Source organism: Martes martes, assembly GCF_963455335.1.
Source record: "Martes martes genome assembly, chromosome: 8".
Classification (NCBI taxonomy): domain Eukaryota; kingdom Metazoa; phylum Chordata; class Mammalia; order Carnivora; family Mustelidae; genus Martes; species Martes martes.
Window position 1 is genome coordinate 55,658,834 of NC_137895.1, and position 20,582 is coordinate 55,679,415.

The window sequence follows — 20,582 nt, forward strand, 5'->3', positions numbered from 1 at the left end:
GATATAAATACAAATACCAGGAGAACTTCATTCTAAATATAAATAAAATGTCAGGGGGATTCATAATCTCCAGGAAAGAATTTATGGATACGTCTTGAACTCAAGTGTGTTATTGCTCCAGAGTCAGTCAGACTAGCATATATAAATTTCAGACATAATTCTGGCTATTGCCCAGGTCTCTCCTACTACACTGTCCTCCCTATGAGCACATGCGAACAAAACAGGCATGGGCCCCTATACAGGCTCCGGCAGAATGCTTTACAGAACTTCCACAAATGGGTATCGAGAGCTTACCATAAACCAGGCCTAGTGCTAAGTGCTAGAAACCTGACGATGGAGGCTATGGTCCCTTTGCTCAAGAAGCTCACTTCAGGAGACTATAATAGTGTAAATGTGGTACTTGTCCCAGGGAAACAGATTTCAGCAGGGATCCAGGGTTTAATATAAAGGACCAAAGTTCAGTATTGTAGGGGACCTCACCACTCTTCAAAGTATTCTTCAGTGAAACCCTGAAGGGAAATACCTCACTTAATAAAAAATTTCACAAATTTTAGATTTCTATCCCTTTTTTTCCCCTTATACCTTTAACCTAGTAACTTCCCTTAGTTTTCCTAGAGCATATAAGAATGAGATCAGTCATCATTTATTGTCAAGAGGTGGAAGGGAAACTACACAAACCATGGAAGAAATCTCTATTTCAGAAATTTCTAGAAGTTAAGAAAAAAAACTTCCTTTTTCCCTTAAAACCTAAAATAATTTGCAAAGAGAGTAATCTATTCCCTTGAAGTATGGTAATATTATTTTAAAGCAACAAATCTAGTCCATTCAATACCACAGTTTGTATTCATAATTTTTGAAAGCTGTTAATCTATTTATTTTATTGTGAAAACCAAGTAAGTGCTTTTTAAACATAGTATGTTTAGGCTGGTATTGTTACTAGGTTCAGCAGATGAAAGAATGTTAAGTTCAATTTAAAAAAAAAAAATCAACCATGATGTAATTCTAGATTTCTTTTTTGCCTTTGGACATCATCTGGTCACCATAGTAACAGAGTATTTTACTACCAGATATCTATACAGCTCAAAGGGAAGAGAAGAACAGGCAATTACTTACTGGATTATTTGGGGGTACAAAAGATGACTATTGGGATAATTTAAGATATAAATATAGATTCCACTGGGGATCTGTTTCAGTCAGGCAAGCTGATTTGATCTTCTAGTAGCGTCAGCTGAACAAAATTTGTAGCCAAATCAACTGCTGACATCATTTGAAATAACACAAACAGGGAAGAAGCATAGGTTAGGTTAGGAGTTAAACTCACGGACTCTGAGGTCAAGTTTCTTGGGTCCAAATACTGTTTCTGGTATTTGCTAGCTGTGTGATCTTGGGAATATTCCCTAACTTCTCTGTGCCTTAGTTTTTTCATTACCAAAATGTGAGTACTAATACCTCCCCCAGAGGGTTACTATAAGGATTAAATGATGGATTATTTGTGCTTATAATGACGTCTCACACACAGCAAGAACTTTGTAAGTATTTGTTAAAGATGAAATAAAATTTAAATTTGCTAGCTTCCCTCATTGTGCTGGGTAGAAATGGTCAAAGATACCAAGATTTGAGTACATGACAGATTACTTTAGCCTGTAACTTTGGAAGATTCCTTTGAGAACTTCCTGGGAGCCTTCTTGAAAGCTATTCTGTAAGATTTGGAAGTCAGTGGCACTCTACTATCCCAAACCAGAGACGGAAATAATCATAAGCTCTTCTGGTATCAGGAACATCAGAAGGCAGACAATTGCACAGCACAAAGAAACAGCATGCCTGCCCACTCAGGCTCCCTAAGCCACTGCCAATCACCTCTGGGAACATGGGCACAGAATAAGCAACTAAAAATGGAGAAAACAAGATTTTATGGCAGTGACAAAGAAATTTAGTTGATTTCAGTAATATTATTTGTTTCCTCTTTCCAGGACTCAACGAAAAAAAATCATTTTCATCAATTAGTGCTTTGTTTTATTAATTATCACTATACATAATTTCCATCAATTTTTCTCCAAGGGGCACTTACTCTGGTGAATCAATTCATTTTACAGAACTATCTAAGCATCTTTTCTAGACCTGTAACAAATCTAAAGCCCCCTAACCAAATCTAAGCCAGGACAAAAATCTCCAAATTGCCTGGAAAAAGAAGGTATCATGTCCTGTAAGCCAAATTTCAGCCGCGATACCACGGGATCCCTGGCACATACCTTCATCTGGACTTGATTTCAGAGACGGTCTCCTTGGGTCTTCTCGGTCAGGAATAGCCCTTGCATAGGAGTTTGGAGAATGCCATACACCACCGGGAAAGCTTGGGAGCACATTCATTTCTGTCCTCTGCCTTCCCCTTGGCTCATAGCCTGCTTCCTGGTAGGAAGACAAGATGACGCTGTGCTGGGTTGACTGTTAAACCATCTTCCCGCCCCCAGCCCCACTCTCTTGGTGCCCCTCCCTTCTCCTTTCCAAGGCTCTGGAATGTGTCACATGGGAAATGGATCATGTGGCTCAAGGGGAGAATGTGGCCATCTTCTATCTCCCCTCCCCCACTTTTCCTTTCAGGAGCAAAAGCAGCAGAAATCTCTGACCTGATTGGCTCTGACCAAAAATCTCCATATGAAAAGGAGAAAATTCAACCAAACCTCAAGGCTTCTCCACTTTCTTTTTTGTTTTATTTTTCATCTGAACATTTTATTCTGGATATTCAGGGTTGCTTGGTAGGGAGTAAAATGTTACTTTCCTCCCAGGCTCTTTCTTTCTTTCTTATCATCAACACCCTAACATGACAAGGTGTTCCCTCACTCCTCTCTGGAGCCCCCTTAGCATGTCTGAGACAAGTGAGTGTTCAGCACCAAGGACAGCATTACACCCCTTTCAGTATTCATTAAAACCATTTGTCTATTTCATTCTCAGGTAAATAAAGATATTTTTAAAATATTTCTCTGAGGTCTTGTGTCCAAATATAAATCAGGCTGTATAATTAGGGCTCTGACTGCCCCTACTATCAACTTATTGCTACCTTATAAATACAATTTTTACATATTATTAAACCCCAAATCCCATGCCTATATACCTCCCAGTCCCCATTCTACCACCCATCCCCACCCCTTAGATATACATGTTTTGGGGGGAGGGGAAATTCTCATAACACAGTTTACTATATGCCCATATATCTATGCTTATGGACAAAACACAGAAACACATAGGATTTTTTTTTAGTATATACGTCAAGACGTCCTTAGCCCCATTCCTAGGCCTCAGGCAGAGCTGAATTAGAGAGGCAGGGAGGGAGTCTGGTGGAAGCTGTTTTGTGCAGGGTCTATCCTGCTTTGCTGACGTCCCTGTTGCCATGGTGCTAGGTAACTGCTGAAGGGGATGATTTCTTTCAGAACCGGTCACCATGGGACCCTGCTGACTAAAGAAAGGGAGAGGGAAAAAGACTGAATTGCTGAGGAGGACTTTCAATTAGCATTTTCAGAGCCAAATTTACCTAAAATTTAGTAAGCCCTTTCCTTACTGAATTGCTGCTGACCCTAAATCTCAAAAGCATTCTGGAAATTAGTATGGACACTGCGATGGTCACTCCCCCATATTCTACTGCTTCTTTCCCCTAAAGGTCTATTTAGGTGCAACGAATGAAAATGCCAGCTTCACAGAATGACTGTGGAGTGCCATCCCAGAGTAGGAGGAAAGGACATAGGAACCGATTTCCCCTCACGTTGGGGCTTCTGACTTTTATGACACCATTTACCCGAGTACCAACAGCCTTAATTGGGAGATGCTTTAGAACCACACCTGACTGCTGATGCAAGGAACAATTTGCGAATGCTTTACAATGTTATGGGAGAAAGGACAAATATTTTTTAATGTGAGCTGCTGAATTATTTTGAATAAAAGTAAATTTGATTAGTTTAAGGTCAATCCTTTGGATAGATTTTGGACTACCCCAAATCAGGAATTTAAGCTAGCTCTGCATTTGTCTCATTAAGCTGGCATAAAACCAATAGTTTCTAACTCAGAGTCCTTACCATGGCAATTCTAAATATTATTTTGGGGGGGCAAAAATACTTTCAATGTGCAGGAATGCAAATTCTCTTAAAAAAAAAAAAGAGAGAGATTTCACAGGGGAGCTGGAGTATAATTTCAAGAAATCAAAGTTCCTTCCTTGCTCAACATTCACATCTTAAGACATATTTACTTCTTTTATTATAGGAGAAAAGTCAGGTTGATTCCAGTTTTTCTATATAAGACTCATAGAGGATTTCAACTCTGCTAACTCTGATGCTTGGTGCTTTCAGAAAATTCATTTATCAGGAAAGCTGGAGAGGTGTCTGAAGAAATTCTTAGAGAGCCAGCAGGATGGTGACTTCAATATCATCTTCCTTTTCTTTGCCTGTAGTAATGACAAGAACAACACAAACAGCTAATATGTAACATGTCCCAGGTGTTTAGCACATGTCAGTCAGTCAGTCCTCCTACCAAACTGTGAGACAGATACTATAAGGAGCTCTCCTGTTTTATAAATGAGACTGAAGCTTCCAGAGGATAAGGAATATACTCTGAACTGCACAGCTAGTTAGTGTGGGAACAAGACTTTGGAACTATTTAACCTGACTGCAGAGCAGGCACACTATACTATACTATTTGCACCGTTAATAATGGACTAGACTAAAATAACTTGTCAGTGTAATGTGATGTGGTTCACTACTAAGGGCCTCCGATAGGAGAAATCAAAAAGATTGTTTCAAATTACTTGAGACAAAAAAAAAACAAACCAAATTATTCATTCCTTTTAGGATGATTGAATGTGTACATCACAGCTTAATGATAAATAATAAAAATTTTTCAAAGAATCATAATCTAGAATATTATTAAGGATTTTTATAAAACATGTGGTACAATATACTAACTCTGCTTTTAAAAAATCTTAAATTTGTAATCACCAATCTTATTCCTGGTCATTTGGAAGAAAATAAAAGGACAGTGTCCTCCGTCCAAACTCCTAAAACTCCACAATACCTGTAATTGGGGTAAGATTTTGAAAATGATTTATGTGATTTTTTTTCTCCTTTGCCTGGGAATCAATTTGCCTTGGAAATAGGGAGTGTGGCACTATTTCAAGTTTCAAAAAGAATGGAAAGAAAGAAGGAATTAATATATTCAGCTTCTGAAATTCAAAACAGGAGTGTGCAGCAAGACAAAAGCCTTGAAATCCAGGCTGTTCTTTTGAAAGTCATTCCTGAAATTCCTTTATTTATGCCTTTACTTGTCATCAACCAAACATGAGAGAATTTGCTTAGAGTGTTCGGCACTCTAGAGAGGTCTTCAGACTGCGGCAGACAAAAACTTTCCAAGAGGTCCCAGAGCACACAGACAGTTTTATGGGAACTAATTTCTAGATCCTCAACTTCCACAAGTATGATTTTTTGTAAGATCATTTTTAATTTAATTTGACAGAGAGAGAGATCACAAGTAGGCAGAGAGGCAGGCAGAGAGTGAGGGGGAAGCAGGCTCCCTGCTGAGCAGAGAGACTGATGTGGGGCTCGATCCCAGGACCCGAGACCATGATCTGAGCCGAAGGCAGAGGCTTAACCGAGCCACCCAGGTGCCCCACAAGTACGTTTTCTAAAGCTGATTTTCCTGAAAACCTGTGCAGTCAGGATGCCATACTGATTCTTGGTTCCCACCTACTAGTTTTCCTTCCATTCTACCATAGAAGGTGAACTCTCACTCACCTTTATCCTACAGTGGTACACAGCCTGAATTTAAAAAGCTCCTGGAAATCAAAGGAACACCTGGAAATACTGGGGATGCTCTTGAGCTACCCGTGACCAGCCCCAATAATTGAGTGACAAACCCTATTAAAAATCGTGAGTTTTCTAATGGCTTTCAACAAAACTGAAAGCAAACCACTATCCAACTGGCCACCGAGAGATTCATTAAAATAGTTTTCTTAAAAGAAAGTTCTATTTACAGAAGAATGCCAGCTAATGAATACAGAGTATAATAGCTAGGGCAGCATTTTTGCAGGTCCCAGTGAAATAACTTATTCAGGCAAGGACTAAAATGGGTATTGAAACCATCAGATGAAAAGTTTCTGAGAACAGGTTGTAGATTATTTGCAAACTGCAAAGGGAAATGTATCCTTTTCCATGCTGAGACTGGAAGGTCACCATCTTAACCAGGTGACCAAATTTTTAGTATCACTAATAGACAACGTGAAATTATGTGCCTAACAATGAAGCAATATGACCTACCCAACATTACTAATCAAGTATTCTTTCTAAAAAAATGTTTAACCTGAGTCAAATCAAACCTCTATTCACAATGTCTAGTTTTTTTTAAAGGGCAGGGGTGAGAGAACAAGTTATAAAACATTATGAGGAAATAATTAGCCAAACAGAATACAGAATATTCTAGAAGGGGACTCGACTGGACTGTCATGGGGCACCTGGGTGGCTCAGTTGGTTAAGTGTCTGACTCTTGACTTTAGCTCAGGTCATGACCTCAGCGTTGTGAGATTGAGCACTGTGTCAACATGGAGCCTGCTTAAGATTCTCTCTCCTTCTCCCTCTGCACCCCCACCCCACCTCTCATATGCTCTCTTTAAAAAAAATAAAATAGGGGCACCTGGGTGGCTCAGTGGGTTAAGCCACCTTAGCCTTGGGCTCAGGTCATGATTTCAGGGTCCTGGGATTGAGCCCTGCTTCCCCCTCTCTCTCTGTCTGCCTCTGCCTACTTGTGATCTCTTTCAAATAAATAAATACAATCTTTAAAATAAAATAAAAAATAATATTAAGTCAATGTCATGAAATAAGAATTAAAAAGGTGTGCTGTTAGAGATTCAGAGACTAAAGACCACAACATAGGATTTGCTGAAATGCAGACTGGGAATGGAGAGAGAGTGGATATAAAGTAGCTGTAAAATATTTTGGGGACAATCTGGGAAATTTTCATTGTGAAATGGACATTAGGTGATATCATGGAATTATTTTCTCTATTAGGTGGGAGAAAGGAATTGTAGTTTATGGGAGAATTTTCTGATTCTTAGGAAATGCTGACGTATTCAGGATAAAGTATCAAGACAAATACAAGTTACCCTCAAATCGTTCAACAAGAAAATATATGTATGTACATAAACAAAAAGGGCAAGTAAATATAGCAAAACATTAACAATTGGTGAATCTAGGTGAAGAGCGTATGCATGTTTACTGTACTTATCTTTAAACTCTGTCAGCTGAATGAAAAAATAAACACTGCCCTATGGTAGAACAAGTATGTGCCACATAGAGTCTGGCCCTTTCCAGCTCGGGTTTAGTGAGAAAGAAACAGAGATCAAGGAAAATAAAGCTGTCAGGAAGCCAGGCCTGACTTCTTTCTAGGCCAAAGCTGGATTTGAGTGTATTCATTTTCTACTGCGGCTATAACAAATTACCACAAACTTAGTGGCTTAAAACAATACAAATGTATCATCTTACAGTTCTGTAGGTTAAAAATCCAACATGGGTCTCACTGGACTAAAATCATGGTTATGGCAGGGCTGCATTCCTTTGTGGAAGATACAGAGAGAATCTATTTCCTTGCTTTTCCAGCCACCCACATTCCTTCGCTCAAAGCCCCCTTACTCTATCTTTAAAACCAACAACTTTGTACTTTTCTAACATTAACTAACATTACTCCATAGTCACATCTGCCTTTGACTCTGGCCTCAGACTGGAAAGTTTCTTTCAAGGACCCATGTCATTAAATTGGGCCCACCCAGATAATCCAGGATAATTTTCCCTCTCAAGGCCCTTAATTTAATCATACCTACAAAGTCCCTTTTATCTTGTAAGGTAATATATTCATGGGTTCCAGGGATTGGGACATGCACATCACTACGGGGCCCTTATTCTGCATACCAATGAGTTACCTCTGTGTTGAGAGGATCCCTGCCTTTGCTCCTCTTTTGGGATGACTGCCCAGGCCCCTCATACCTCACTGTCGGCACTTTCCATGGCTGTTTGGGTCAATGGCAAGTCTCCAACAGTGTAGTCAGGCAGAGAGAGAGAGAGGAGTCAACTATCCTAAGCTGTTCCTGTTCCACTGAAGCATGGAGGCTGAACTAACAGCCACGGGGTCTGCCATGACTAGGTGAGGTGACTCCACAGGAGGGGCCAAGAGGAAGCTGAGTCCACAAGGGGAAGTAGCCAGTACTCCCTGGGAGATTTGCCTAAAGCCAAAACCAGGCCATGAATTCACCAACTGCAGGCTTCAGCATCACAGACCAGCAAGTTCCCCAGCAATCAGGCCAACACGGGGTATCTTGTCAAAAAACTGCCAGTACATACTCAGAATGAAGCCAGTGAGTACCATCTCTCTCACCAATTCCACAAGTAAGTGACGTTACTGCTCTCCACCTTACTACCCTGTATAAATGGATGTTACCATTAGAGAAGATGTAGGACATCCTTGGGAGGCATTATGAAACATGAAACATTTTTATCCAAAGGAGACTTAAACTACTTAAAGGAATTGTTTAAATAATGAAATTGAACTATATTTGAAACTAACTAGACACTTAGGGTTTTTTTCCTCCTGTAACCTAATCATTGTGGGCGGGGGGTGTGTGTGTATGTATGTGTGTGTGGTTTTAAAACATGTCCACAAATTCTTTGATATTTCTCCCTTCAAATAGTGGTATCTAATACCACTCTCCTCAAATGTGGGCCTTCCTTAGTGGCCCATTTCCAGTGAAAAATATGTGGCAGAAGGGGTTCTATGTAACTTCTGAAGCCAGACTGTAATAAGGATAGTTTCTGTCTGGCTCTCTAACAACTCAGATTACTCATTCTAGGGGAAGCCAGCCACCATGTCGGAACATTCAACCATCTTGTGAAGGGGCCCACATATGGAAAGCAGGCCTCTCACCGACCAGCACCAAGGAGCAACCAGCTGAGTGAGTCGCCATGGCAGCAGATCCTCTGGCTCTTGTCAGGTGACTGCAGTCCTTGTCAACATCAGGACTGCAGCTATGTTGCCAGACCCCAAGACAGAACTGCCCAGCTAAGCTGCTCCCAAATTTCTGACCCACAAAGTTAGGAGATAATGTTTATTATTATTTTAAGCTAGTAAGATTTAGGGTATTGGGGTTTTTTTTAATAGACTTTATTTATTTATCTGAGAGAGAGCAAGAGTGGGGGTGGGACAAAGGGAAAGGAAGAAGCAGGCTCCCTGCTGAGCAGAGAGCCCACCGTGGTGCCTGATCCCAAGACCCCGGGATCATGACCCAAGCCGATGGCAGACACTCAACAGACTGAGCTCCCAGGCACCCCAGTTTTAGGTTATTTTGTTTTATAATAATAAATAATACACAGGAGAAAACTCTGGAATAAAAAACAAGACACCCACTCTTTCTAGGCACAGCTGAGCTATAATAAGTGAAGTACGTATCCCTGCTACATATATGTGCTCCTTACGTGGAAGGTATGTGGTTTCATGACGTCAAGACATTAGGAAGAGGAGAACACAATTAGCTACTTTACAGTGTTGTTTGGGAGGAAAAAAGAAGATTATAAAGATTCAGAAGAGCTGTACAGAACTCTAGAACAGGAAGATGGACCTTAGATGGGACTGAAATAAGGGATCAGAGAGCTGTCAGAGCCAAGACAGCCACTGACTCTCCGTCTTTCTCTATGAGGCTACAATGCCTGTAGTCTCCTATTCCCTCTTCATTGGCTACATTCACCTGTTTCTCTTTTGATATCAGCTCATCCTGCTTAACACTGCATTACTGGCCCCCAAAGGCTGGTCCCAACAGGCCAAGATGTCTCTGAAACATGCATGACCTTACAAGCTCAATGCTCCTATCGAAGTAACCCAATCTCAATTAAAAACTGAACAACTATATGACCCAGCAATCCCATTTCTGGGAATATCTCAAAAGGAAATAAGATCAGTATCTTAAAGAGATATCTGCATCCCATATTCATCAAAGCATCATTCATAGTAGCCAAGATATGGAAACAGTCTAAGTGTCTGTCAAAAGAGGAATGGATAAAGGAAATACAATACACACAGAGAAGTATTTTTCAGCCTTTAAAAAGAAGGAAGTCCTGGGGCACCTGGGTGGCTCAGTGGGTTGGGCCACTGCCTTCGGCTCAGGTCATGATCTCAGGGTCCTGGGGTTGACCCCCGAATCAGGCTCTCTGCTCAGCAGGGAGCCTGCTTCTCTCTCTCTCTCTGCCTGCCTCTCTGCCTACTTGTGATCTCTCTCTGTCAAATAAACAAATAAAATCTTAAAAAAAAAAAAAAAAAAAAAGGAACTCCTGCCATTTGTGACAACATGGATGAACCTGGAGGACATGATACTAAGTGATGTAAGCCAGACAGAAAGACAAATACTGCATGATCTCACTTATATGTCAAATCCAAAGAAGTCAAATTCCTAGTAACAGAGAGTAAAACAGTGGTTACTGGGACTGGGAGCTGGGGAATATAAGGAGATTCTGGTCAAAGGGTACAAACTTTCAGTTATAAGATAAATAAGTACTGGAGACCTAATATACAGCACGGTGACTAGAGTTAACAATAATGTATCATATATTTGAAATTTGCTAAGATAGACTTCATATTTCCTTACCACACACATACAAATAGTAACTATGTGATATGGATAAACTAATTAGCTTGACTGGTAATAATCTCACAACATATATGCATATCAAAACATCACAATGTACATCTTAAATATATACAATTTTTGTCAATCATGTTTCAGTAAAGCTGGGGACAAATACATGACCCAGTCTCTCAATGTTCTGATCTATATTCTTAGGAGGCAGAGTCTGTTGGACTCAGCCTAAGTCAGATACACAGCTAGATCCCATCAGTTGTAAGCAGCAGGATGGAGAGGAGTTCTCATACTACCTTCTCAGCACTCCATAATTGGCAAATTTTATAAAAGTGCAGGGCAAGGAGAGGGAGGAAATGAATGACAGAGGAAATGACTGGCATCTCAGTATGCGTGTATGTGTTTTTACAATCCCACTAACTCTCCACGGGTGAACCTGCCAACAGCCCAACTCTTAACTCACAACACCTGTGGCCACCAGCTCCCCTCTATTGTAATCACCCACCTGGCTATGCACACCCTTCACTCTGCTTGTAGCTCTCCCACACACACACTATGCTCTTTCCACAGCTGAGACCTGACACACAGTGTCCTCCGCCCTGTCCACCTTGGGAACATGTAGTCCTCTCTCAAATCCTGCTGGGTTTCATCCTGGGTGTGGTTCTATGTCCCTTTACCCCCACTCCCTCCAAAATAAGTTACTCATATCTTCTTTTTTACTATAGCACTTCTTTAATCCTCACACATATTACTTCTGTCGTTGTATATATTATATTGCATTGTGTTCATAAATTCTTATAGGGAAGAATGTCATCCAGTTCATCCTTATACCTCCAGGATTAAAAAAAACAAAGAAGGTACTCAACAATAATGTTCCAGCACATGGAACAAACTTGATTTGGGGGACTAACTGAAAGCAACTTAATTCTAATTTTCCACTGACCCTGTGAAAATACTCTATAGGGGTTGGTTTTTCTCTCGTCCCTGAATAAAAACTTGGGCAGTCCCATTCCTTTTTCTGGTAACTTTTAGTTAAGAAAAGTTAGTAACTAAAATATCCAGTCCTGGGTGCCTGGGTGGCTTAGTTGGTTAAGCATCTACCTTCCGCTCAGGTCATGATTCCAGGATTCTGGGATCAGCCTGCATCGGGCTCCCTGCTCAGCGGGGAGTCTGCTTCTCCCTCCCCCTGTGCCTGCCACTCCCCCTGATTGCGTTCTCTCTCTGTCAAACGAACAAATAAAATCTTTAAAAGAGTTATATCTATCCAGTCCTGTGTAATAATCAGACTTTGCCACCTGACTTAAAGGCTTTCTCCCTCCTCCCAGTTTGTGCCTGCTACAGAGGGAAGCCTACATTTATGAAAAGAGTGTGGCCACTTCTCTCTCCCTGACTTGTCTAACAACACTCCAGTAACTCCATTCAAATATTCTCTTTGAAACCCCTTATCAGTCTTCATCTTGACTTTTATGCCCTTGATATGGGTGAGAGTTCAAGAATAGCCTCGTCAGTTCTCACCCTCCTATAAATTACAAAAGACCTACAGAGCAGGCTGTGGTATTTCTTGTCATAGAGACTCAGGCAGCACTCCTATTTTAACATATTTTTACAAAAGCTGGACTAAATTGTCATTGCTTGAGATTTTCCTGTTTCTAACTTGCAACATGCTTCCCTCCTTACGCCAAGTCTCCTATCCTCCTACCCCATTCCACTCCTCACTTCAGCAGATGCTGCTATTCTCCCGCTTCATAAGCTTCCACTACTGACCCCTGCAGTCTGAATCCCTTGTCTCCTTATCTAGTCAATAATGTTTACTCATCTCCCCAGTACTCTTGCTAGGGACTAGACAAACTAATGTGCTTCTCAAGAAAAGGGACCCAATTAAAGACAGGCTACCCCATGTGGCAGAAGATATTCCTGGCCAGTATTGCTACAGTTAGGTCTAGGCACCCAAAGACTGAAGAAGTATGTTGGTTTCAACTTCTGAACCACTTATATCCCTAGAAACTAAAGTCGTCCTACTAGAAAGTCACTTGTCTCTTAGAAGCTCAAATCCCTGAACCGGATATGCCATTCCTTCTGTTTCAAGAAATTCTTTATTCACTAAAAAGTTTACAAAAACAGGCTTGCATCTCACCTTTCTTATCTGTTAGTACGAACAAAACTGTGTCGTGAGAGCAGCCACAGCAACCCTGATAGGTTTCATTGTCAATGGCCTGCTGCATGTGTTTTCCCACAAGCACCTTTCCACGAGAGAACACCCACATATACACACTACAGTGATGTCATGATGCCCCTCCAACAGAGTAGAGCCAGCTATAAGAGGTCACCTCACCCCACTATGGACATCAGCCCAACATTCACCACATGGTAAAGCAATAAAGACATCATCATCTGTGTTGCCTGTGCTAGCTCAAAGGATCAACTTGGGAGGCTCAAAGTCCTCCATCTCTACAGCAAAGCCCATGTACTCCTGAGGTCTGTATTAATGACTTCATCACCTGCCTTTCCCAAATCCGGATGTTTACTACATTCTTGTCATAGTGGCCTCTTTTTTTCTGAATATAGCCCACTACACCCTACTCATCTGCCCATCTCAAGCACTAGCCTTTATTCCTCTACAAATTTTTCAAATATACAGCCATACAGATAGATGGTCTTAAACCACAGGTCTAATTCTCTTCTCCTTCTTCTAGATGGAACTTTTTTTTTTTTTTTAGATTTTAGTTATTTATTTGAGAGAGAGAAAGATAGCCAGAGGAAGCACAAGCCGGGGTGGAGGGTGGGGAGAGGGAGAAACAAGCTCCCCACTGAGCAGAGAGCCCCATGCAGAGGTAGCGGCCAGGACCCCAGGAACATGACTTGAGCAGAAGGCAGATGCTTAATCGACTGAGCCATCCAGGTGCCCTAGAGGGAGCTCTTAAAGCAGTGGTTCTAAAGCAAATGAGCTTTAAAAAATTACTCATGTCCAGACTCCACTACCAGAGATCCTATTTAATTGATTGAGGGGGCAGCTCGGGCATTTTTCAAACCTCCCCAGGTAATTCTAATGTGAAGGCAAGGTAGAGAACCTGTCTTAAATACAGATGGCTTCAAGCTACATAGAGCTTCCATATTTGAGGGGCAGATAGCATGCATAAATGTGGGAGGCTCAGGGGAAGACACTTTCATTTGTTGATCATAAATTATATATCAAGTTCTATGTAGTAACTCATGCAACCTTCTAAATAGTACCTAATTTCATCTTTACAATCATCCTAGGAGGTAGGCACTGTTATCATTATTTTACAAAGAAGAAAACTGAGGCACAGGCAAGTCACACAGAGTAACTGGCATAATCGACCAAGGCAAACCTCAGATCTGATTTCCAATTTGACACTTTCTGTGACACCATACTGAGATGTCATGCCTCCTACAGCTAAATGATCCCGCTTCCTAAAACAAGACACCTAACCTTTATCCGAGAAATTCTATTCTACTGCATCCATGCATTTTTTCTGGAACATTTTCCCACGAATGGCACACATAGAGCCCTGCTACCAGGCTGTACTTTAGGCTACTAAAATGGAATGAAGTGCTCCAAGGGAGAACTTTTTAGGGAACTACCATGTAGGGTAGTTATTGGGTCTTTATTGAAGTACTTCCATTTTAAAATTCATACCTGGATCCTTTGTCCATCATTGCTGACTTAAATCCCGAAGCTTTCTCTATTACAGATGAAGCTATACTACCTACCTACAAACCACTGCTTTGGTGGGCTAGTAAAATTACGTACTCTGTCCCTCCTCTGCCCTATACGCCAGACAGGACACAAAAAATCAACACAGAGTGGCTAAGCTGCCTAACATTGCTGCCAGTATCAAGATGGACTCCAATACCTAGTGAATTGTAAAGCTGGAACTAGAAGCATGTCTTTTTGTAATGCACCAGTGGTATGTCTAAGGGACGAAATTCCACCACTTCACAAAATTCACATTTCATTCTGGCTGAGGTGTAGGGTAGGTGGGAGGTGGTAGGAACAAGGGGACTTACTGGGAGAGAGCACTTCAGGCATCTGGGTGGTACCTTTCAGACGATGCGGGGCAAAATCCAACGTTTGTCTGCAGGTATCCCACGTATCCTGCAAAAGAGGTAAGATTAGTCGGGCAGATAACTCAAGGCAGTTCCCAAATTCCCCGCTCCTGTGACCTTAAACTGTTCTTTCTAACCCTAACCTCAGACCTTGTTCAGGACTATGGCTTTTAAGATCCCCTTGTTCCACTCACTCAGGGACTTCCCAATTTTCACCTTACAAATCATGGCCTAATCATTTCTTCCTTTCTGTTTACGAACATGCATAGGTTCACACTACTTTAAGGAACGTTTTCTACTGACAACACTTGTCTTTCTAGTCTCACCTCTCCCTTGTGCTGTATAGCTACTGCCTTCATTTATCATCTTCTCCTTCCCACTGCATTACCTTAGTTCAGCACAGTCTCCCTGAGTCCCCAGTAAGGGAAAAAAAAAAATCTTGGCACCCTCAGATTTATTCCTTTAAGTGGCTCCCCGAGTTATCTTTCCAAACACATCAAAGTCATCACCCTCATTTTAAGACTGGGATCCGCTCTTCCACCCCCACTCCTTTACTGCTGGCTTGGCTGAAACTTCCTCTGACACAGAATTCACGGCCAATATATAATAACGCAAAGAAGGGACGACCATGCAGTCGTGCAGAGTTGTGACGGCAAAGTCTCAAAGAACGTAGTGTTGTGCGCTTGAACACCGCCCGCCCCCGCCCCCGCCCCCCCCCGGCCACACCTTTCTGGAGGGCCAGATTTAGTTTACTATTGACGTCGCCGAAAGTTTCAAAACTTTTTCGCGCTCCCAAGGATTACTCAGGGGCATGCGCACACGTACCCACGGACGTGCCGCTGTAAGCTCGGGAAGATCTCGCGTGGTTTGGGGAAGCTTCGAGACTAGGAAGTGTTTTGTGGCGCGGTGCGGCCTTTCCTCATCTTCCCCCCACCCCCACCCCCCACCCCTAAGTGGGGTGGATTTGTGCCGTAAACAAATAAAGGAGAACGAGACTCGGCTGCGAGAGCAGGTGAGGCTGGTACAACCAGCCGCCAGGCGAGCGGTAGTGTTCGGGGACGAGGAATTCTGCAGACTTCTCTGCCAGGCCCCGAAAGCCGCGCCTGTTCCTCAGGGGGAAAAAAAGCCAAAAATTAGTAAAAATAGAAAAATCCAAGCACTTTGTCACCCTAAGCGGCGTTTTGTTTTGCTTTTCCACTTTAAACTTTACGAAAAATCCTCCAGGGGCTGCAAAGCCACCGGTTGACCCTCCTGCTGCCACTGCGCCTGCGCGGCGTTTGTTTACCAGTTCGGGCGATCGCTGGTCCCGCTTCCCGGGCGCCGGCGCTTACTTGAGCGTCTTGGTGTGTAATTCACAGTGAAAGTCCTGGTTCTCTGGAAGTTGAGAACGGGACGTTTGAAGTGTTAAGTCCGAAGCTAGTGAAAATACGAACGGGAATGAATACCCTGGATATTCAGAAATCCTTGCCTTGTCAGACCTGCCATGGGAGGGCTTTATAATGAACGTGACGAAGGAGGGGGCACCACTGTAACCATTAGTAAGAAGTGGCAAGCAGCGACAGTAAACCTAAAAGCGCAGGTAGTATTTAGGTACCTGTTAGTGGAAAAGATGCAAAGAAGCCTAGCCGGAAAGCCATCTGGGTTGAGCAAACCCCTAGCAGTACCTGCATGATTAAGACTGACTCTTGAAACAAACTCAAAAAGGCAGCCATGCAAATTTTGAAACTAAAAAGGGAGGTAACTCTAGAAGCAATCGCCATTAAAAGCACAAGCAAATTTTAAGAGATGGTTTTAAGATGCCTTCCGAATCCGTTTCAGATGGTTTAGAAGTCCATGATACTTGGAAAATGAGAATATCTGGTAGAACTTAGTGTTGTAGATTTATGAATCTGAAAACACACACAAAGGCAGGAAAGCTGATTTTTAAGTGTCTTTATAGAGGCATTTCTATTGATGCACTTTAATGTGCTCAGAAATAAACACGAAACTGGTAAATTCAGCCAAACCTGAATCTTTATCTTAGAATTGGATAAAATCATAGATGTTAGCAATTTGGCAATTTTATTGCACTCTATTTGTTAAGTTTTAAGTGAAAACTTTGACTTGGGATAGAAGAAAATTTCTACAAAAGAAGGTGAGATTTTTTTAGGTAGCATGAAATTCGGTAGAAAAAAATGTATGGATGTGTGCAGGTGGGGCCAAATTTTGAAGGCTTTGGACATCTGCAGTATGGTTCACATGGAGGCTTCACCTTAAAAAATTAGACTTGGGGACACCTGGGTGGCTCAGTTGGCTGAGCATGACTGGGGTGGTGATCTTGGGATCATGGGGTCTGGCAGGGTAGGGATGAGCACTGGGCACTGGAGTCTGCTTGGGATTCTCTTTCTCCGTCTCCCTCTGTTCCTCCCCATAGTCCCTGCTCACATGGGTGCGTGTGATCTCAGATTCTCTCTCAAATAAATAAATTAGCTGCTGGAATATTTTTTATTATGTTCAATATAATAGTAAAATTTAGTAAATCTGGTAGTTTGGATATTTACCTTTTAAAACATAGTTGTACCAAAGTCAGAAGTAACTTTAAAATCCTGCTCTGCTACTATAAGTACAGTCATTTGGTCGAGGAAGGTGATAACCAGTTTTCTAAGCCAGGATTGCATTGACATTTTCTTCATGAAGGAAAAGAAATGTAGATAAGGTGAATTGATTCTTTGTTCACCTTAATGATTAAGACTGACTCATAAAGACGGCTGGCTTACTTTGTCAACACAATCAACAACTGTAAAACAAACTGAATACTTTTATTGCATTGGAAGAGATGACTCTAATGAAAATTAAGTATGGGAATCGGATGAAGAGTTGATAAAGAACTGTGAATCCTTTGAGACGCCTGGTTTGTTTACATGTGATAAAAATGTTAGTGTAAGACTGGTAAGTGGTCAAATAAAACTTCATCTTTGTTCACTGAAAAGAAATCCTTTGATGAGTAAAAGAAAATCACAAATGGATTGGTTACCCATTTAGTCTGTCATATGACTCAGCAGGAAATATACTTACCAAAATTTCCACAATCAGTAGCTGAAAAAGTGACCCATACCATTTTTTTAGCAGCATTCTGGGTACACTGTCCTGTTATTACCCTGACACTAAAAAGTAAAAAAAAAAAAAAAAAAAGGAAAAACTGCTGCCATTGTTATCCACATATTTATGTGAATCTTGGTTCTTGAATTACTGTGACCTCAAGACAAGTAAGAAATTGCTGAACAATGAATCTAATATGCATTACCAATTATTCAAAATTGGTTGAATCAACACAATATAATCTTATTAACTGAGTTGTGGAAATTTTTTTCAGGATAGATAACTTTAAACATTTTTTTAAGTATTAAATATATATATAACAGCCAAAGTGCAGTGTTTGTGCATGGAACCTTAATGATAAGGGACTTCAAGGAAATTTTGTTGCTGCTTCTAATTCTGCAGTCTTTTAAGTGTTGGGAGTAATTCCAGCACTCTTGTCATACTTAAAGAAAGAATGTTGTCATCAGTTAGCAAGGGGGAGGAGGAGGGGAGAGAAAAGGGTGAACCTCATTTGCGAATATTATGCAAAGCCCATTGAGAACATCTTCTCTGCTGAAGCACCCTTCCTTCTGCTAGAAAACTCTGCCCCAGCCTCCCTCCCACCCCCATATTTGCATGGCTAGCTGCCTCATTGCATTTTCATCTCTGATCAGCAAAGATGCCTTTCTATTCTGCCATTCTCAACATATTAATGAATCTTCTATCCTAGTCACAAGATGGCTGCCATAACTTCAAACAGGATGTTCTTTTTTTTCATATTTTATTTATTCATTTGAGAGAATGAGAGAGAGCGTGAGCACGAGTGGGGGCAGGGAGGAGCACAGGGAGAGGGAAAAGCAGACTCCTCACTGAGCAGGGAGCCTGATGTGGGACTTGTTCCCAGGACCAAAGATCATGACCTGAGCTGAAGGCAGATGGTTAACTGACTGAGCCACCCAGGCACCCCTAAACATTATGTTCTCATAACAAATGTTTCAAACAGAAAGAAAGAGATGTGGTAGGGGGAGGGAGGTGCTCAGCTCTCTCCTTGTGGCCTCTCTCTTCTTATCAGGGTGAAAAATTTTCCCATATGACTTCACAGACTTCCCTTTACATTGCTCATAACCATATCGTATGACTACCCATGGCTGAGAGGAAGGCCAGGAATGCATGTACAGGAAAAAACAAGTGTTCTTTAAAATTGTGCACTAAAAATAACAGGACTTACAGAAAATGTATAGGCTTAGGAGCAGACCCTCAAACCTATGCAACTTTGTTACTTGAGGACAATAAAAATTACTATGCTAATAAAAAATAATACCAATTAAATCTCCACTGGCATTTGTGTTCAACTTCTCGGTTATCCTTTAGATCCATGCTGCTCAATATGGTATCCATTAGCCATGTGTGCCTCTTGGGCATTTAAATATGCTAATCCAAATTGAGATGTGCTATAAATGTAAAATATACAACAGATTTCTAAGACTTAGTAAGAAAAAAAGAATGTAAAATAGCTCATTAATAGTTTTTATATTGATTACGTGTTGAAATATTTCACTTGTTTCTTTTTACTCTTTAAAAATGTGGCTACTAGGGGCGCCTGGGTGGCTCAGTCCTTAACTGTTTGCCTTTGGCTCAGGTCGTGATCTCAGAGTCCTGAGATGGAGCCCTCCATCGGGCTCCCTACTCCTCCGGAAGCCTACTTCTCCCTCCCCCTCTTCCCCTGCTTGTGTTCCTGCTCTCACTATCTCTCTCTCTCAAATAAATAAATAAAATCTTTTTTTTTTTATATGTGACTACTCGAAAACTTAAAATTGCATTACATGTCTCATATTTCTGTTGAATAGCACTGCTTTAGAACATTTAACCCTGGAACATAGGCTTCCTTCCTACACACATAGGTCCTGGAGGGCATTTGCTTCCAATTAGAAGCAGTTTCATCAAAATTAAAAATATGATCCAAAATTTAGCCTTCTCCATCAGTGGCCACCCCCCCACACACACACGGGAGAAACTCATTTACACTGTGCAGCTTCACCATATAAACTATTGTTGTGAAAAGCTTAAAGGTTCTTAAAGATCCAAACCAGCCTCTACTTGCACTAAAGAAAGGCGTTCCTGAGGAATTGCCTGCTTTTTTTCTTAAAGTTTTTATATTGCTAAGGTTTTTTACTTAATTGTGAAAAGGCTTGTCCCCTGATCACTTCAAAATGCAAGTATGCCAGAAAAATAATGAACAAACCAATGTAATTTCTGCATTATGTTGACATTATTTCCCCCATTTACCAGTTGCTTATGTGCTAACAATGACTATGTCTGGCATGTAAAGCTTTTATGGTGGGAGATAGAACTGCCAGTCGGCAAAGGGAGAGAGAATTTCAATCCTGTATTTTTAAAGGATTCGTATATGATTATGGGCTATCTTGAACAGTGCCAGTGAACGATAATAACAGGGGAATAAGATGACTTTTTAAAAAAGTTTTTATTTATTTATCCGACAGAGAGAGGAAGCACAAGCAGGGGGAATGACAGAGGGAGAAGCATACTCTCTGCTGATCAGGGAGCCCTACTCATGGCTTAGTCCTGGGACCCAGAGATCAGATCATGACTGAGACAAAGGCAGACGCCTAACCGACTAAGCCACCCACGCGCTCCTAAGATGACTCTTCTGGTTACAAAGTTAACATTTAGTTATTTGTCCCATTCCATTAACTCAATTACCACTCCCCCCACCCAGTTAAAATCCATTGAGTTTTTAAGGCCCATTTCATTTTTTTTTTAAAGATTTTTATTTATTTATTTGACAGAC

General features: G+C 41.2%; 1 protein-coding gene across 4 annotated transcripts in view; it reads right to left on the reverse strand.

Annotated features, from left to right (window-relative positions):
• Positions 1-15,434, reverse strand: part of GPR19 (G protein-coupled receptor 19) — a 35,704-nt gene extending 20,270 nt beyond the window's left edge. The window contains exons 1-4 of one of the 4 annotated variants that reach the window (XM_080812205.1): positions 15,344-15,434; positions 14,678-14,765; positions 4,235-4,429; positions 2,250-2,406 (exon numbers count right to left, since the gene is read on the reverse strand). The gene's annotated coding sequence lies outside the window, so the exon portion shown is untranslated. Of the gene's footprint in view, positions 1-2,249; positions 2,407-4,156; positions 4,430-14,677; positions 14,766-15,104 lie in introns of those variants that run through there. The other 3 variants (XM_080812203.1, XM_080812204.1, XR_013967321.1) reach the window with 3 other exon arrangements.
• Positions 15,435-20,582: the final 5,148 nt, after the last annotated feature.